The sequence below is a fragment of the Mauremys reevesii genome, linkage group 16, assembly GCF_016161935.1.
Source record: "Mauremys reevesii isolate NIE-2019 linkage group 16, ASM1616193v1, whole genome shotgun sequence".
In the NCBI taxonomy this organism is placed as follows: Eukaryota; Metazoa; Chordata; order Testudines; family Geoemydidae; genus Mauremys; species Mauremys reevesii.
The window spans coordinates 22,189,795-22,208,383 of NC_052638.1; the positions used below are offsets into that span (position 1 = coordinate 22,189,795).

The window sequence follows — 18,589 nt, forward strand, 5'->3', positions numbered from 1 at the left end:
CCTCATCCCGATGCAGTTGTACTATAATTTCAAGTGCCTGAGAAGATAATTTGTCCATCAGTGGTAAAGCTAGTGTCCTTTTGGTAGATAATGAAAATAGTAGAGTCACCACCAATCTGTCATATTTGGATCCAGATCGTGAACATAACATTCATGGTTATTTGTAGCTATCCAGTTTATTGGTTTGGGCCATTGTCTTGAAAGCAGAGAGAGAATAAACATCACATGATTTAGCAAAGAGCTACAGAATGAGCTCCTGCTTGGAAATATCTTCATTTATTAAGTCTCTAATACAGTATGTCCTTGTCTTTTCTAGGAACTGAACTAAGAACTCTGTGGTGATAACTTAACCGCCATCTGTGTAACTATATTCCTATCTCTAGAAAATACAGGACCCGATTCTTGTTCAGACCAGTGTAATTCAAGAGAAGTCAGTTACATCAGTGTGAGAGGAATCAGATCTTGAACAGACAAGAAATAGATCTGTCCTGCACAAGTTGAGGAAGTGGAAGTCCTCCATTATTACATTATACATTACAGTCCTCCAGCTACTCTGTATTAAGAGTGGATTGTGGCAGTAAAATAAAACTATTTTCCACAGTAATCCAGTAATCCTGGACTGATGCTCCATGAAGAGTTCTGAACAACCTAACCTTAAGAGCACAAAAGTGTAAATTATACCATTGATGTTTAAAAAAAAATCAATTAAAACTTAAATTGTTTAATTTTATGGAAACAATGACCCCAGATCTTGGCATCTAAGTCTGAAGTGGGTCGCTTGGGACCAAGTCTTTCACTTTATCATATAATCTTGAAAACAGTGTGAACTGATGTGTACTGTTCTCACTTCAGTGCAAATGCTATTTCTTTTGCCCATTAAGTGCCAGATTCTGTCTGTCTCTCTTACATGGGAGCAACATAAAGGGAAATGGAGGAAGGAGACTTTCCACATTTGTGAAGTCTGTGTAAAGGCAGAGCAATTATAAGGGCACAGGCACTACTCTATCTCTCTACTGTGGGGCTGTGTAGTGCTCCAGACAAGGCAATGCCATGGTCCTGGTTCCCCTCCACTCTAGCTTGACCTGTGAGTCTGGCATGCAGCAGGAGCAAGCTGGTAGCAGACGTACTCCCCAAGTGCATGGGGGATGTCAGATAGGAATTCTACCTCCCTGTGGAATTAAGTGGGATTTGGTGAAAACGGTGGGCCAGATCTTCAGCCCTGGCTCCAGCTGTTGCAGTAGCACCAAGTAACCGCAGGGCAGCCAAGGATTTGCCCTGCAAGAGAGGTTTTTACCTGCTCCTCCCTTCCCATCAAACAGAAGGCACGTCAGCAAAGGGGGGCATGGAGAAGGAAGGGGCAGAACACATGATGTTCTGTCTGATCCCTGGTCAGTGCAGTTGGTCCAGCTGGTGTAACTTATGAGTAAACACTGAGTTGCTGTAAGTTACACTGGGGCCGTTCTGGCGATGGTCAGGGCAAGATCAGAAAAGCTGAAAGGTGATTTAGTCTCACCTTTCTTTGAGTTGATGCTCAGCAAAGTTGAAGACCCATTGAAACGCTTGCCGGGATTGAGGGCAGCCAGCAATGGGGAGCCCATAGCATTGTAGCTTTTAGGTGAGAGCTGAGGGAGTAGTGAATTTGAGCCTCCTTGCATATGTCCCAGCTCTCACTGGATGGCTCAGGAGCCATGGGATTTCCCTGCAAATCTGAGGCCATCCATGGTTATCAAGGGGTATGTCTCCAGTTGCATTTTGCAGGGCGATCAGGGCATGCTCCACTCCCTCAAATGGATGATCTGTAGAAAAGCTGTAAGCTGAAACTCTGAGTTTTCTGGCTTTTGTGTAGGGTTTTTCTAAGCCATGGACAATCTCAGTCACAGCGATTTCCAATCATTCGTAATTCATTAAATGTGGAAATCAATTGACTCACTTTAGGTAATTAATTAGGCTTAAAATGCTCTCACATGCTTTACCAGTTGGCCCTGACCATCACCCCGACCCTTGCCCTACAACCTGCTCATTGATTTGTGCCATCTCAGATTGATGGGTTCACTAGGGTTAGCAGTCCTGGGCACCCAACTTTTGAAAATGTTTGAATGCTCACAAATTCTCGTGCTCCCCGCATGGATGTTAAAGTGCCCCTTTGGGAATGGATTCCTGAGCATTCAAACCTAAACACTTTCATTTTGCAAGGCATCCTCAAAAACAGCTTACCCCTGGGGTAGTCTCTTTGTTTGGTTATTTGGGCTTGAAATGTAAGTTAGTTAGAAGTCTATTGAACCTTTGAGGCACCAATATTCAACTATTTGCTTGAGGTCCTTTACTTGATAAAATACTAATTTAGGGTGAAATCATACTCTTTAGCGGCTCCGTGTTCATAAATCACAATCTGACACTTTTCCTCTGGGGGCAGATTGCTGTTTGCAGCATGTTGCGTTTGCCACTAGACCAGATGACAATATTAGTTTATCAGGAGGGACTTGTATTTTAAAACAAATCCTGATGTGATAAATTCCCATCTGTCCATACTGCAGCTTCAATGTTTTTATTGTTAAACAGTCTGAGTGATCTTGAGCTCAGAAGTCTTCTCAAAGAAAGCAAAGAAATCTACTGTGGAATGCAGGATCAAATGCACAAAAAGAAGAAACAATCTTTCAACTTGACAGTGGTTCAACAGCCCATATAGGTATTTTAGCAGATTAGTAATGATGACGAGAAATCACACACCACTTTTCAATTATGTAGCATTTAATCAAGAATAAGATTTAACTAAAGCTGGGATCCAGCATTTTCAGGAACCTATTAAGCTGTCCCTGTTTTTAAATTGGAACCAAAAGATTTTGCTTCTCAGGCTAGCCTGCAGCTAATAATAATAAATGGTTTAATTATTTCTGTAGAAGATGTTATAAATAGCTTGGGAAAATAGCATGCTTTTACAAATCTAGCCTCGCTCTTCTGTTTGGGAGGTTGTGGCTTTGCTTTTTGTTGAATAAAAATTATTTTATTATTATTTCCTTTTATTTATTTACAACATTTAAAAATATGGGAATCTTGACAAGCCCTTTGTCTTTACTACAACACTATCCTTTCTGCCTCAAAGGAGCCACTGCTAGAGATGGGCAAACTACTCAGAGCAAATGTATTCAGGGAGAGATTCTGGCTGGCCCTTTTATGGATGCACAGCATGGGAGGACAGTGGAAGGCACTTCCTCCCTGGCTCCCTGATGTAGTCCACTACCATCCCCAGGTTACGTGTTATCCCTTCCCAAAGCCAAGCAATCTTGGCTTAGCTACACACGCCATTCAACACGGTATGCTGACTACTGGGAGGGGGGATCAACTGCCCCCATTAAGGGAAGGGTTGAGAGCAACTAAGCAGCCTCTGCGCATCCAGGAGCTCTGGGCGCTATTCTTCCTCACTGGTCTTTATGGGGCAGTGTGGGCTTAGCGGGGCCTGAACAGATTCTGTTCCCGGATTAGCTTTTATTGCATGGAGAAAAGAGATAAGAGATTTCAAGATGACCATGTCAACGCTTCCTGGGGGAACCTTCACACAAATGATGGTTGTCTATTATTTAGTAGTAGTAGAGTAGCACCTAAGGACATCACTTATGGATCAAGGCCCCATTTTGATAAGACTTTCACTTTCTCCTACTGTTCTTTCCCCCCAAAAATTGCTTATATGAATGGTCACAGGAAATGAATAAAAAGGGGGAAATATCCTTGAAGCAAATTCATTGTTAAAATTTGAACAATGTTCTCAGTTTTTTGTGGCTTTTGCCCAATTCTAGTCACAGCCCAGCTCAAGCTGTTTTCTTCCCCCAAAACACATTCCCTAAAAGCTGAGGCTGCAGTTGCAATGCACTGAAACAACTTTGACTTTCATCCTGCTTCATTACAAACAGAGTGGGACAGATGGGCTTTTTGTAACTGACTTTTAATTGTGCATTAAATCTGTGCAAAACTTTAAGGTCTGTTCTTCGCATTTCACGTGCAGTTAGAACTGAGAGTTACAGACCAACAAGAACTGTTCATTTACAGATTAACAGAACATTGTCTAGGACGGTGCTACAGTGCATGGGCTCGTCAGCCATACAAAGAGCACTAATCTTAAAAAATGTAGGTTCCTGTGCATTCCAGAAGATGAGGGAAATGGTTGGAGGGGAGATCAGACTTGACTGCATATCTGAAGTTCAAGAATTTCTTCACTTCTGGAGAGCCCAGGTAATGTGTAAATCAGACTTGGCATGTTTCTAGTATTTCACCATGTTTGAAGCAGTGTATATACATGAGCTAGTTAATCCCCACTCCATTGTTGTGAGGTAGCTGAGTAAGCAGCATTATCCCCTTTTTAAAGGTGGAGAAATGGCGACAGAGATGTGAAGTGACTTGTCACACACTATGTCTGTGGCAGAGCCAGGATGATAACTCAGTGTCTGTTTCCTCCCAATCTTACACTAGTTCCTCCATATCACGCTGCTGGTATAAACAAACACATCTCAAACGGTGCTTCAAATAGCCTGTTTGAAATGGACACATTACTACACCATATCTGAACAAGTGGGGAGGAAAATAATTTAGGAGCATGCATGTGAATGACTAGTCAATCCGTACCGGGACTCAAGGTGAAGCAAAGAATAGCTGCTTTATTGTAACACTTAACGACTGTGCAATAATCCATCTATTTGTGGGAGATGACCCAACCCTCCCCAGGACACTTACGATGAGCCATGCCAGTACAAGGGCGAGAGAAGCAAAGGTGCTTCTATTGCAGGCGCTGAAGGAGTAAACATAGGTTTCGAAGTTTAGTCTTTACTGCTGAAACAAAGACATCTCCTCACGTGACCTGATTGCTGAAGCTAGTCTTCAGCATGGTCAGTGCAGACCATCTTGGGTTTTCTCTGTGGTTCTATTTCGTAAGTCCTTCAATGTCAGTGTTGAAGTGAAGAGTCCATAGCGGGGTTTGCAAACGTTACCCAACAGCTACAGCCCTCTGTGACTTTCAAGTAGAAGGGGATGGGGAGGCCCTAAGGGGGTAGCATGCTGAAGGATTCCCCTAAAGTGGGGTGATCCTGCCTCTGTTGGTTACACTGGCTCTAGGGGCAAAATCTGCTGGTGATGAAGCACAAAGTGGTAATGCTGTAGCAGAGTACCAGGGTGTGTGTGTGTGTGTGTGTGTGTAACAGAGGCTTTCTTCCTGGACATCTCTATATAATAGACTTTATACATTTTTTTTAACACTATAAAGAAGAAGCAGCTGGAAGCAGCAGCATCTCCTTTGTTCAGGAGTCTACTTAACTTTACTTCCAAAAACCAATTCCGCTAATAAGAAACAAGGTTAATGCATCCTGGCAGTTTGATACAATTGCTGTTCTTTTCCACTCATGATGTAACTCATAAAAATGTCTTGCACCATTTATGCAGAGGCTTTTGTACTTTACATAAAAAGATGGAAAGAACTTGTTTCAGGGAGACTATAGTGTGTTCCTCTGGGAATCATTAAACTCAATTTTCCCTGAATGTAATTAATATCGTCCCCATTATAAACTCAAGGTAGGACAGTGTAGCCCCAAATGGAAGCAGAGTAATCAGCAGAAGAGACATGGCCTAGTTTAGTACACAGAGACTCACACTTTGTGTGTTTCATTTAGAAAATGAACTTTGGGACAAATCAGAAAGGGATAATAACTTATGGCTTTAGAGCTAGTTCTGTACAAAAAAAAAGAGATGACTTTCCCTGACCTACAGCAATCTTTACGCAACTCAGTGACTACTTATTGTAATATCATATATTTGACTACACACAAGAGGCCAAAATCATTGCCTGGTGTAACTCTGACTTTACTAAAGTGACCCCCAGGGGTGAATTTGGCTCAGACTTTGAGTTGGAGCCCTTTCTCACAAAGATGAAGGTATTAAAAACCGAGAACCTGCCTGTTTTGAATCCTATGGGTGTGTTTTACCTGGATTCTCACTGGGTAGCCTGAACTCCAAGTGCACCCTGAAAAATGTGCCCGTTTTGTAATAACACTGCTGAGTTTCACCACTTCTCTTCTTTCCAGAACTACCCTTCCTCCAGCAGGGCCCAGCTCTGCACATTGCCTGCTCCTGCCTCAGTTTCATCTCTGTCTGATACCGGACTGTCTCACTCCTCCACCCTGCCCTTTGGAGAGAGACATTGGGTACTCCTGATGCTCTGATGTACTGTACTCAGAGACCCTGGATAGCTAACTAGGGACAAGGTCACTCATCCCCTTCCCAGAAGATGGCACCAGGTGAGTTCAAGAAGCCCAGGCCTAATGGGGGGATGGAGTTTAGGAAAAGAGGGCTCAGGACCCATATGAAGCGGTGCAGTTCCAATTTGCAGTTATTTCATTTCTAATTAAAATCCATAACATCTGTTTTATGTGCGTTTATAAATACATCTGTCTGTTTTCCCATATTAAATAATGGCCAGATTTTAAAAAATGTTCAGCATCCAACTCCCTCAGTGGAAGCTGCTGAGTGTACTGGAAATGCTGCAGTGCCTTCCACTGGGCAGAAGGGTGATAAGCACTAGAAAATCCAGGGAGGTCAGTTATTGTGTAGCTTACCTGGATTAAGCTGCTTCTATGGTGGACGGGAATTTCTGGAGGAACAGATGTGAGGCCAACACCGTAGGCCTCCAAATTACATGTTGCTGACCTCTGCTTGTAGAGCTCCACAGGAAATGTACTGTTGATGTGTCGTAATAGTAATAATAATACCTACCTCCTGTGTAGTGCTTTTCATCAGTAAACCTCAAAGGATTTCACAAAGGAAGTCAGTATCACTATTCTCCCTTTTACCAATGGGAAATTGAGGCACAGAGATGTGAAGTGACTTGCCCAAGGTCACCCAGCGGGCCAATGGCAGAGCTGGGAATAGAACAGAGTGGCCAGGTGTCTAGTTTTCAGCTGGAAAGTCCAGTCGAAAAGGGGATCAGATGGTGTCTGGTCAGCTCTACTGATCGAACATCAAAAGTCAGGTTCCTGAGGGTGGGGGAGGCAGGGAGACTCCAGGTCATTAACCCATGCCAGTCCCTACTCAGCCGGGGCCACCTCCTTACCTGCATCGGGCAACTGAAGCTCCCAGCCCTGGCTCCACAAGCGAGACCCTCCTGACCTGGGCAGAGGGGAGAGCAGCGAGCTGCAGAGGGAGGGAGAAAGGAGTGGATGGGGGGAAGGGGCTCCGAGGAAGAAGTGGGGCAGTGGTAGGGCATGGATGGGCCTCAGAGAAAGAGGTGGGGCAGGGTGGGGTACGTTCTAGCACTCCTGCTGGCGTGTCCAGTTTTTAAATATTACAGAGTTGGCAACCCTAGAATAGAACCCACATTTCCCAAGTTCCAGCCCAGTGCTCCTGGGTCAAACTTCCTCTCTTTTAAGAACCTGGACAACAGTACATGTCAGCTGGAGCTCTGAGTAGACAGGAGCAGTATAATGGACAGGAGGATTTACTACTCTAGGTAGTACAATCTAGTCTTGCCTCCTAGCCTCACACTAGATAACTTTGTCCTGCTTCCTAGACCTACATTGGCAACAGCAGGTCAGATCTGGTACCTCACTGGCCTCCCAGCTGCTAATGGGGCTACTTTCTACTCTGTCTGAGTACAGGTGACAGAACTGAGCCTTTAAATAAAGAGTATTAACATCATTATTTACTTTTGCTATTACTGTAGCCCCTGAGGCACAACTGAGGCCTAGGCCTGGCTGTGCCAGGCCCTGAATAAACATACATGGGGTGTGCTGGATCATCCTTTTGCACATTTTTATTTCAACAGGCAGAAAAATTAGCCTGACTGCCTCTGTATTCTCTCAGTTTTGCCCTAGTGTATCTCCATTGAGTCCTGTGATTTCAGAAGGAACTCAAATGGCTTAACGCATTTGTGAATCAGGCCCAGTATTGGAAAGGGGAGAAATTGTGGGTGAAAGGGACAGTAGGACACTAGAGTGAAAGTTCTCCTGTAGCATTTTGTTTCTTTTCTGTGAATTCACCTTGGGTGACTACTGCTAATCATCTAAGACTTTGAACCTTCACAGGTTGTAATCATGGTCCCTATGCTGTGAGATGCTACGCAGTCACACACACACACCTCAAGTCAAAGGGAGATCGGGGGGCTGAGTACCCTGAAAATGCGGGACCTATCTAAGTTCTTCATTTGGCAGTTATCTTTATCTGATGTCAGTGAACTTGATCACCAGCTGACACCTTATTTGTACAGGTCAACAGTATAATTGATTTTTGTGCATTTTGTACAGTACAATACAGTCTGACTTGCCGAGAATAGAAACAAAGGCAAATTAAAGAGAATTTATGTCCTTATGTTGGTTTAATCATCAGACAGTTACAGGTAATTTAAATGAATTAGATGTTTAAGTTACTCAGAAAGCACTAAATTAATGTGTATGGCGTAATTTGCTACATTTTGTTGTATCAATCAATTTTAATTTTTCTTAATTATATTTTCTCTGCTTTCTAGATTGCCTTCTAGCTGTGGAACAGTTACATTTTATCAGCAGCAGGTATAAAAATTTTAAAAATAAGTTGTGCATTCAGCTCTCAGCAGTGGACACCACTTAAAGTGTTAGAGTAAGCAGTTTCACAGAGACATGGAGAACATGAAGTGTACAGCAGATCAGGGAAATGATTCAGAGAATCCTCTTCAGCTCCGTGCACTAGAAATGCTCTCAGGTTCTAAATGCACTGTGAAAGAGGAAAGGACCTGAATTCAGTACACGCAAGAAACAAAGACCCCAAATACCCAGTGGGCTATTCATGAATAGTTAATAAAAGTGAATATGCTTTTGTTAAACATCAGATTTGAACATTTTAAATAAAGTTAGCAGAACTCTTTTCTGTGTATAACAGCATTATCATGATTCCGTGCATACAAAGAAACCACATGAAACCTCTTGTATTAATATGAAGGACCTCATTCCCATTTCCTCTTACACTGATGTGAACCAGCGGTTATTCTAATGATGTCCATACAGGTAAAATAGGTGTAAGAATCAGGCCCCAAATGTCTCTTCAGGGTATAAACCCAATCCCCCTGTGAGCGTTGCACCCACATGGAGACCCACTGAGTCTCTGTGCAAGCTCATGGACAGCCTGCGTCAAGCTCATTGCAGGACTGGAGACTCCTAAGAAGCTTTGAAGTCTGGGACCTACATCTGAAATGATGAACTGTTGTGGAAAAACAGTGACGTTCCCATTGAAACCGACGGCATGACACTAGGGCTATGGATGAGAAGGCATGTATTAGCTGATTTGTTTATAACTTTTTCTCCCCCAGATTACCCTTTGGGATGCAATTTCTCATGTTTATTTTTAGCCCAATGCTGAATCTCTTTGACAAGTCTGGGGAAAGTCTGGGAAAAGTGTTAGGAAATGTTAAGAATTTTTGTTTGCTGATTGTTTTTTTGATGCTTAGATAATGCAAACCTGCCTCTTATAAAAATCAGGGTTTCCATGCACGTATTTCTTTGACATGATTTGAAGAAAATAGGTTTACTATAACAAGTGTTCAGTGTTTAAAAAAGCACTCCCTGTGCACGTGCAGTATGTGTTTACTCCATGCTGCTTAGCATGCACCAAAGAATTATGCTCCAGATCTCAGCAGACACTACTTTATATGCATATTGAATTCAGTGAAATCTTGAGCATTCCAGACCTTCCCATACACTCACCAGGCAACCCATCCCCTGAATCCCCTCCTGCTGGTTTGATTCAGATTTGCAGTGATTGTACTGTACGTTCGGTGCCAATGTTGCGGTCTCCAAAATGTGATGCCTCAGAGTGTTTTGAACCCTGCAGAATAGATGGTAGTATGGGTGGTCTGGCAGAGAGAAAAACTGGTGAACACACCTGTACTTTTCTATTAAACCCATTTTACTTATGGGGCAAATGACTTACCCAGGCATATAGTGAATTTGTGAGAGAATTGGAAATAGAACCCAGAATTCTTGACTCGCAGGCCATGCTCCTTCAACATTAGCTGAGCATAATGATTGAAAGTTCACTTGCATGTAAATCAGGGAAATCAAAGTTGTGATTTCCTTATCTACATCGCAAGAGAGGGGGCAGGGTGGGGGATGGAGCATGTGTTTAACACACACACATACATACATGAATTGAGAGAGAACTGGTGTAATGTAAAAGTTTTACTGATGTGACTTTTGGATGGATACAGTACTCATGTGACAAAGCTCTGAGTGAGTTAAGCAAATCATCCCTAAAGAATGCCAAAAAAATCTTTATTGTGACAATAATTTATATTTAGTGTTCATGATCCCACACCATCATGGATTGTCTATCTTTCTCACCCTTTCTCTTTTCATATCTATAAAACGTTGCCATCACATTATGTATAAACATTAATATTAACTCTAGCGCAGTAATACACAACACTACATACCTGGTTGGTGCAGGAGCCATAACACTGAATTACTTCATTTTGTGTACATATAATCTCAACCAGAATCTTTGGGCCCAATCTCCAGAGTAGCTGCTTGACTTCGTTGGCCCTGCTCATGTCAAGTGAATATTCTGCTTGATCATGTCAGTGAACCTTGTGCTTGATAATAATTGTTTAACAGGATTGGGTCCATGGTTTGTATATTTAATCATCTGGGTCTAAGCAACTTTATATAATGCGTCAGTAGCAGTCGTACAAAAGGATTCTTCTGATGCCTCCTGCTGAGCTGTGCCTCTGTGTCTCTGTTGCTCACTTGGTGAGACAATTCCAGTAAGGTAGTGTGACAGAAATAGAGTGGGTATGTATGAAGATTATGAATACTGTAGGAATTGTTGTGCATTAATCTGACTACTGATATGTAATAATGGTGTGAACACTAAGCATGTGACAAGTCAATGATGGGAAGTTGTTCTGTATTGGGTTAGATTGATGCCTTTATACAAGAAAGCCTTCTGTTGGGGTTAGTAGAATGTTTACAATGCTTGAATTCAGTGGGAATCATACAGGAAGGCAACACAATGGCTTCCCAGATCAGCATACCACTTGAAAGACAATGGGGGCTCACTGTTAGCATCAAAGATCATGTACCTTATCTCCAGCACGCTGTAGACCTAATTCAGCCAGGCTGGGAATTAAAGATCAAGAAAGATCTAAAGATCACCTGTCAGCTGCTCTCTAGGGAGACAGGCTAACACAGGGTGGTTCGGGGGAACTCTGTGGATGAGTCTGAAAGAATTGGAGCTATCAGATCTAGGGAATGGTAAGCCTTAGGGAAGAATGAAATGTGCTTTATTTTTAAATGTTTTTGTTCTAAACAAATGACCTTTTGCTTTAAGGCAGTGGAGTGGTCATTAATTACCACTGTCAGAGAATGAACTGCAGGGTCTGAGCCCAAATCAGATCTGCTAAGGTGATCACAGTTGAGACACAGCGGACTGCCACCCAGCGCCCAGTCTGAGAGTGGGAGAAATACACATTTCCCAGTAACTGTGACGGAGAGCACCATGCATTTAAAGTGAGACACTGACCTGGATTCAGTCTGGCTGTTTACTGAAGGTGTGTTTCCTTTGCTATTTTCTCATCTTGCAATATACCAAGTTTTCCTTTTTATCACTCTGAAATATGTATGAATGCTTCCAATTATGACATTTTTTGGCCATCTGTGTAGTCTTGTGGGGAGTCTGTAGGCAATTTCTATTAAAATGTATTATTTCTTAGACTCTGGAGGATTGGGGGAGGAGGGGTGCACAAGAGGTGCTGGAGGAACGCTCCCAATTTTTTTAAAACACTGAAGAAGGAGCAGTGCCCCAAAACAAAGGCTCTAAATGCCCAGCGGGTTATTCACAAATTGTTGTTAAAGCTGAACATACTCTTAGCTAAACACCCAGTCCAGCCAGTGTGTGACTAAGATTAAATTGGGTTGGAATTCAGCAAAGGAAAATTTAGGTTATGAACAAAAAAAGTCCTAAAAGCAAGGCCTGCTCTACTGTGGAAAGAGAAGTGATGCAAGCACCATTGCGCACATCATTTAAAGGTGAGACTGGACCAAGTAATCAAGAATATAAGGAACAATATTGCACTGGCTAGGGAATGAGCAAGGTAGAGAAGGGAGGACTTGTGAGCCCAGAATCTTTTGTGAGCTCAGGTCTCTTCCGTCTCTAAATGTTATGCTTCTATGAATATTCTCCAAATTCAGGTCACTCTAATCATGAGGTACCTGCCACCTTCAGGGAAGGTATTTCCTAGCCTATTTGCTCTTTATAGTCCCTGCTCAAAGGTTTAGCTATTGTATATGCAACCTAAAAGGCCCAATGCTAGGTGGCACTGAGCTCCCTCTGCTCCCATTTAGGCTAACTCAGTATTTCACTCAAGCCTAACGTGGAGCTTGTCCAAAGCACCTCAGGGATTTAGGTGCACAAGTGCCAATCTCCCTCAATCTCCAGGCTGAGAGCAGAGGTTTAATCTTTTATCTTTTTAAAAGAATCCTCTCGTCAAAGAAATATTGTGATTTTAAAGTCTACCTAAAACTTCTGTGCTCACATGTCCTCCCTCTGGCATTTCATATACGGTACATGCCTGGTCTCCCCGCTGCACACACATACAAATGAGCTGTACCAGTAGGCCTGATACTTGCCACCCATAATGTTGGTGGTTTAATTGCTGACAATGGAAAAGTGACTCAGACACTAACCCAGTCCTGTCTCAGTCTGCCAAGGGAACAAAAGGTTTTGCAAGAATTGGCTCAGCAGCCTTGGCATTGCAGTGTGCTGTGTGTGTCTTGAGGTAACTCAGGCCCCAGTTCAGCAAAGCACTTAAGCGTGTGCTTAAAGTTAAGTATGTGCTTAAGTGCTTTGCTTAGCACCTGTGTCCTGGAAGGAAGCTGGGAGAGCTGCTCCCTGGTGTGGTTATGTGACCCTTGTACCTCCTGCAGTCCAGGGATATGTTCTGGAAGGTGGGATCTTCAGAGCGGATATTCTGATGTGGTGGTGACTTACTGCAGTGCAGTTTGGGTACCCTGAATGTGATGGCTAGAGAATCCAAACCTCCTTTTTGTACATTTGTACATATGTACGGTTGCTCTTTTAATTTCCCTTATCTTTACACTTGCTGGTTCCTGCTGGGAAAGCAAACCCCACCATGAGAAAAGACTGTTCTTGCATGTTTCTGCCCTCGCCACTTCCCTTCCAGAAGCTATCCTGATCCAGTGATGTTATTAACCTCTAGACCTCTGCATGTGGGAAGGAGGGTGTTTAGAGTCAGGGATATGAGACTGCATCTTGCAGCGTATGTCTTGAAAGAACACGGAGGCCGGAGTCTTGCTGTTGATCTCAGATATCTGCAGTAACAGCTAAGAGGCTGAAGTACTTAAAATAAAATAGTAAGCCTGGGGGGTTTGATGGAGGCACTAATTAATCAAAAAGTCAGAGAGGCTTACAAGGCTTACTGGGGCACAAGGAGTAGAAGCACAGTTGGCTAATCACCTCCTGAATTCTTGTTACAAAGGGGAAAGTGAGGCATAGCATTCCTCTTCATCTCCCCACAACATACAGACACAGAAGAGCCTTTCTCATCTCCTGTTTAATGGTCTATACCCTAGAAAATACCAATATTTATTCTCTCCATCTCCTTTATCCAGTCTAGCTATATAGTGTGTTTTGAATGTTTCTAGGGCATCATTCACTCCAATTCTTTCACAGCTTGCCAAAGCCTCCACTTTCATGTTCAGTGACAGGACTCAGTAGGCACCATGGTTAGAGCCGTATAATAGACATCCTCATGACAGAATGGTGATTACAAGGCCTGTAGAGAGACAGGTTAAGGTAGCACAGCAGCTTGATGAACTAGACCAGTGAGACTAGTCATTTGTGCCATATGAAAACTGAATAGGTGACGTCCTGGCCCCAATGGCAAAAATCCCCTTGACTTCAATGGGACCAGGATTTCATTCAATTTTTGCAGGCATACGTGATGCCATTGTATGCACACACAAGTTCTGTCTCTTGTAGGGGCAAGCTAAATTGCTGGCACAAATTGAGAAGCGGCTTTGGGAAACTTGGCTCTACAGAAGAAGAGTAATAATGGTGGCTTAGTATTACAAAAACTCACATTCCATTTTCAGGTCTAGTGGTGAGCAATTGCAAGGCTGCTTGAAAGATGGCCTGAACCTTACAAACTAATACAAAACTCATGCAGGGTCCATTTTTAAGGCTAGTGGAAACATCATGCATCAAAGTAACTGGAAGCTGAGCTGAGGAAAAACCTTTTGTTTTTTTTGCTTAGCAAATTCTTTGCAGCCTGACTGGGAAAGTTCACAGGAACATTTTTCAGTGCAAGTTTGTTGCCCGGTTGTATCATGTTTCCTGAATGTGCTGTCACGATGAACAATGTCACAGCAGGTTAGCTACAAACATTCTAGAATATGGGAAGTGTTTTGATTTTTATGATCGAAGGAGTCAAAGTTTAACTGCTCCTGAGGTTTGCCTCTGTTTTCTGGTGGTATGAATTGGAGCGTTTTTTACCATTAATTTCAGTGGGGCCAGGATTTCAGTCTGACTATCTAGTCTATTTATGCATGCCATCTAATAGGTGGTTAGTCTACTGCAGCTACACAATCTAGTGGTAGTGAATGCTGCTGTTAAGTCTATGGCTGATTCTTTGGTACTGACTTTACACTTCAAGTTTGTCTTTTATTATTTAGTGGTTCCGTCAGGTAGAATTTTCCAAACTTATTCACAAAATTGCAATGGGGAGAGCAATGGTGTAGGTCTACTGACAACTACTCCCCAGAAAAGGATCCTGCCATATCGTGCAGGATTCTGCAACATGGGTCACCAGGAGACAACCTTTTTCTTTTTCTTTTTTGAAACCTGATCCAACTATTGGGGTAGGGGCAGTTTTTAAGTTCTGGTTGTAAAGCTATGACAAAAAATCCATTTTGAGAGCGAGACAGCGCATATTTTGGCAGGTTTAAAAACAAAAAAAGCAAATAATTTTTGCAACACTAAAAAACTGCTGTTGTTGATTGTCATTTTGCCTTGACCTCGAGATTACTTTGTAAGGCTTATCCATTCTCCCAGTCTTCTGAGAAAGAGGTCAATTAAAAAGATGCAGCTGAGTTAAGTGAGGGGTATCAAATGTTAGTCCTGATAGTAGTTTTGGGGCAGGGGGCTGAGTAAGAGTTATCATTTCTATAGTGTAAGTCTTGTCTATGCTTTCACCTCAGAAGTGTCCAGCAGAGGCCGGATCCTGGCCATTTGCTGTATTTATATGGCCCACGTGGCATATATGGATTCTGCAGAATCTACATTTTCATTTACTTAAAAAAAGTTTCTCAGGATTGTGAAGAAAACCTTCCAGATGCAAAGCAAATGTAACTGATACAATGCTGTCTTCTTGAGTCTGAAACAATGCTCTGGGAGGTGCGAACTCTCCTACCCCATTCATCTCATTTGGGGATTAAATCCTAATGATAACACCTTACATATTATTATTTCAGGGCTCATCGTTTTACCAGAGTGGGTAGGGAATGAATAAAACTCACAAGGGATTTAGTTGATGCTGAAGGGAAGGAAATGCAGTGGGGAGAAAGGAGAGAGACAAAGACAGGGAAGATAGGGTGAAAGGAGGACAGGGAAGGTAAAGAACGAAGGGCGGAAACAGTAGTGGTCGTAAAGCTGGGCTTTATTTTTCCGCCAAATGGAACTGAAGTGGATTAAGATATAATAATTATAATAAGTAAAAGCTGAGTTACTAGAAAAGCCATGTTCTCCCCAGATCTGTTTGCAGGCCTCTCATTGACAGCAGTGGCAGATCTGTTATGGACTGGGGGAAGTATATAGTCCTCAATTTATAACCTGGACTGTAGATTACAGTTGTAATTGAAATTCAGCCCTCTCCAAAGGTGAGCTGGACACCCCTGCTGTAGATGGGATGTTCTTGGACTTTAGGAGACGTTCATTCTGTAAATGAATCCGGTAATCACTGCCTGTGAAAGAACAGCCATAGAAGCCCATTTCTCCAAGTTTGCATTATTTATGAAAATTTCACTAACTGCAGTTTCCTTGACATAAGGCTCTGAGAGAGTTGTGCAAAGTTGCACAATCCAAGCAGCCCATTTACATCACGTTTTCTGAAGTCCTCGTTTCTGGCCTCCCTTCTGATTAAAATGTGTAGTTGCTGTGATAGGAGTGCACTGTTGGTAACTGCTGTTTTCTCATGTACATACAGATAATGTCAAGAAAACAAATGAAACAAAAATGCTGTCTGATTGAAAGTATATACTTAGAAGAGTTTCAGTGGCCCTTTGGGTGGGAGTTAATATAAAGTTGCTTAGTAAATCAGTAAACAAGTTAGTGTGCACAAGAAAGATAAGCTAGAAAACCATCTAAAATGAAGGGCTTACAGGAAACAAAAACAATCAAACATGTGAGGAGTTGGGCAGACTTTCAATCAACTCTGCTGTAGAATAAGGAAGCTACTTCTCTCAGACAGATCCACATCAATTAATCAGTTAAATAATTAGTATTGATTGTAAATATGTTGTTGTATCCAAAAGCTGTTGAACCTTGGTGGCCAATATTCCAGTTTCCCGGTGGAATAACTGAAGATAATTAATCATTATTATTAGCATGACTGTATCACTAATTAGCCCTGAATATGTTTGTATGTTTATGGCTCTACAGTAAAGGCTCCCAATGGCAATTATTTTAAACAGCTCAACAGGTTAAAAAAAACATATGAAACGTGTTTGTCTGAACTAAACAGCTCAAGCTGCAGTAAAATGTCACTGATCTGACTTAAATTGACATAAGCCAGGAAATCTATTGCTTAATTTTCAGAGGGACTGAGCATTCCTGAAATCATTGCAGTTGTTGATGCTCAGCACCTTTGAAAAATAATCTAGTGAATTTTAGGCTGCCACTCCACCCTTGATTCTGCTCTCTTTCAGTACCTGGACACAGGTTTCAGAACTGTCAATGGTCTTAGAAATCCTACATTATGCATAAGTACAATGAGGAAACTAAGGTTGGAATAGCAACGATGGACCTTATTTTAGCTGTTTGGAGTCGAATAGTGTTTTTCATTTTAGTTTCCTAGTCTTTTTTTTTTTTTTAACAGCCACAGGATTAGGAAAAAAAGAATCCCTTCCTATTGTTATAATGGCATAATATGCACTGCTGGCATAATTTGTACTCCATTTCACTGAACATGTATTTTCTTATATGGTTCATATGTATCCAGTACCATGTGAAAAGAACCAGTTCAAGTCAGGCTTTAAATAAGTCACCTGAGTTTCCTCCCTTTGGGAACTTGAGATCAGTGGTATTGACCAACAGCCTTTTAAAACACAGTATTTTCATTTAGCAGTTAGAAAACGTTGAAATGAGGGAGGATGAAAAAAAGAAATATATAGACAAAGACTGCAAAAAGAGAACTAAAGACACTGGTGAGATCAAAGTCATTGAAGATGAAAGTGGAAATACATTAATCAGTGCGAACCAGATTAAGGAACGGTGGAGAATTTCTTTGAAAGTCCTATGAATGAAGAGAATCCAAGAGAACCATATCGTATGATAAAACCAAACCAGTGTCTGGTGGCACCAGTATTAGAAGAAGTTGTTGCACAAACATTGAGCAAAGGGAAAAAGAAGAAAGCTCTCGGTCTTGATGGCATACCAGCAGAAGTATGGAAGTGCCTGGAGCAAGTAGCCATGAAGATATTGATGAGACTGGATGAGACTACATCCAATCAGCATTATTTGAACTCTCTCTGAGTTTCTTGGCAGGTTAGTAACTTCAAACCTTGGATATGTTAAAATTTTATCATGAGTTAGCAAATATAATTGCAAGAGGAAAACAAAGTAATCTCTTTAATTAAGGATTAAAGTATCTAAATAAACAGTTATTAGAACACCAAGTCTGTCAGAAGATAATAGGTCTTTCTATATATAAATAGAGCCATATAAATTTGCATATTGTTTTCCCAGCAGCTCATGTCATCTGACCTCAAAATACAGCCTCAATCTACTAAAAATGTGTCCATCTAGTAAACGAAATGACAATTCCATTTGTTAGTTATTTCTCTGTTTTAATCCTATCTATTTCAAAATTTAATCCTGGTTCCCACATAAACCTAAGTACTATCTGCTGACATACAATGTCTGGGTAATCAACAGTCATGGGTAATCCTCTTTGCTTTAGGCCTGATATGCAGTAATACTCTGAATGGTGCAGGGATGCGGTTTTGGTTTGGGGTTGGTTTTTTCCCTCTCTCTCAGCTGTCATACTGAACGCCTTCATTATTTTAATGAGTTTTTAGATGTATGTGTTTCATTTTCCATGAGCATATGTCTTAGCGTATCATTTCACTTGAGTTTTTCATGGAGTGGCGTACATGTCGTCAAGCCTCATGCTAAAACTAGGGCAAGGCCCTACACCTGATTGTGCGCCAGGAACAATGGGGACTGCTCAGCCTGTTGCACATCGGCCCTTTGTTTGCCATGTCACCATAACTGAGCTTCATATTTTAAGTCTTTAGAAATGCTAGTGTGTGTTTAGTGTTGATCAGATTAATGTGACACAATTAATAAAGTA

At 41.8% G+C, this 18,589-nt stretch overlaps 1 long non-coding RNA gene across 4 annotated transcripts in view; it reads left to right on the forward strand.

Annotated features, from left to right (window-relative positions):
- The window catches only part of LOC120384245, a 300,429-nt gene extending 282,724 nt beyond the window's left edge, over positions 1-17,705 (forward strand). For 2 of the 4 annotated variants that reach the window (XR_005588709.1, XR_005588708.1), the window contains 3 exons: positions 4,042-4,224; positions 6,063-6,275; positions 8,498-9,237. This is a non-coding gene — a long non-coding RNA (uncharacterized LOC120384245). Of the gene's footprint in view, positions 1-4,041; positions 4,225-6,062; positions 6,276-8,497; positions 9,238-11,331; positions 11,552-17,359 lie in introns of those variants that run through there. The other 2 variants (XR_005588706.1, XR_005588707.1) reach the window with 2 other exon arrangements.
- The last annotated feature ends 884 nt before the right edge of the window (positions 17,706-18,589 follow it).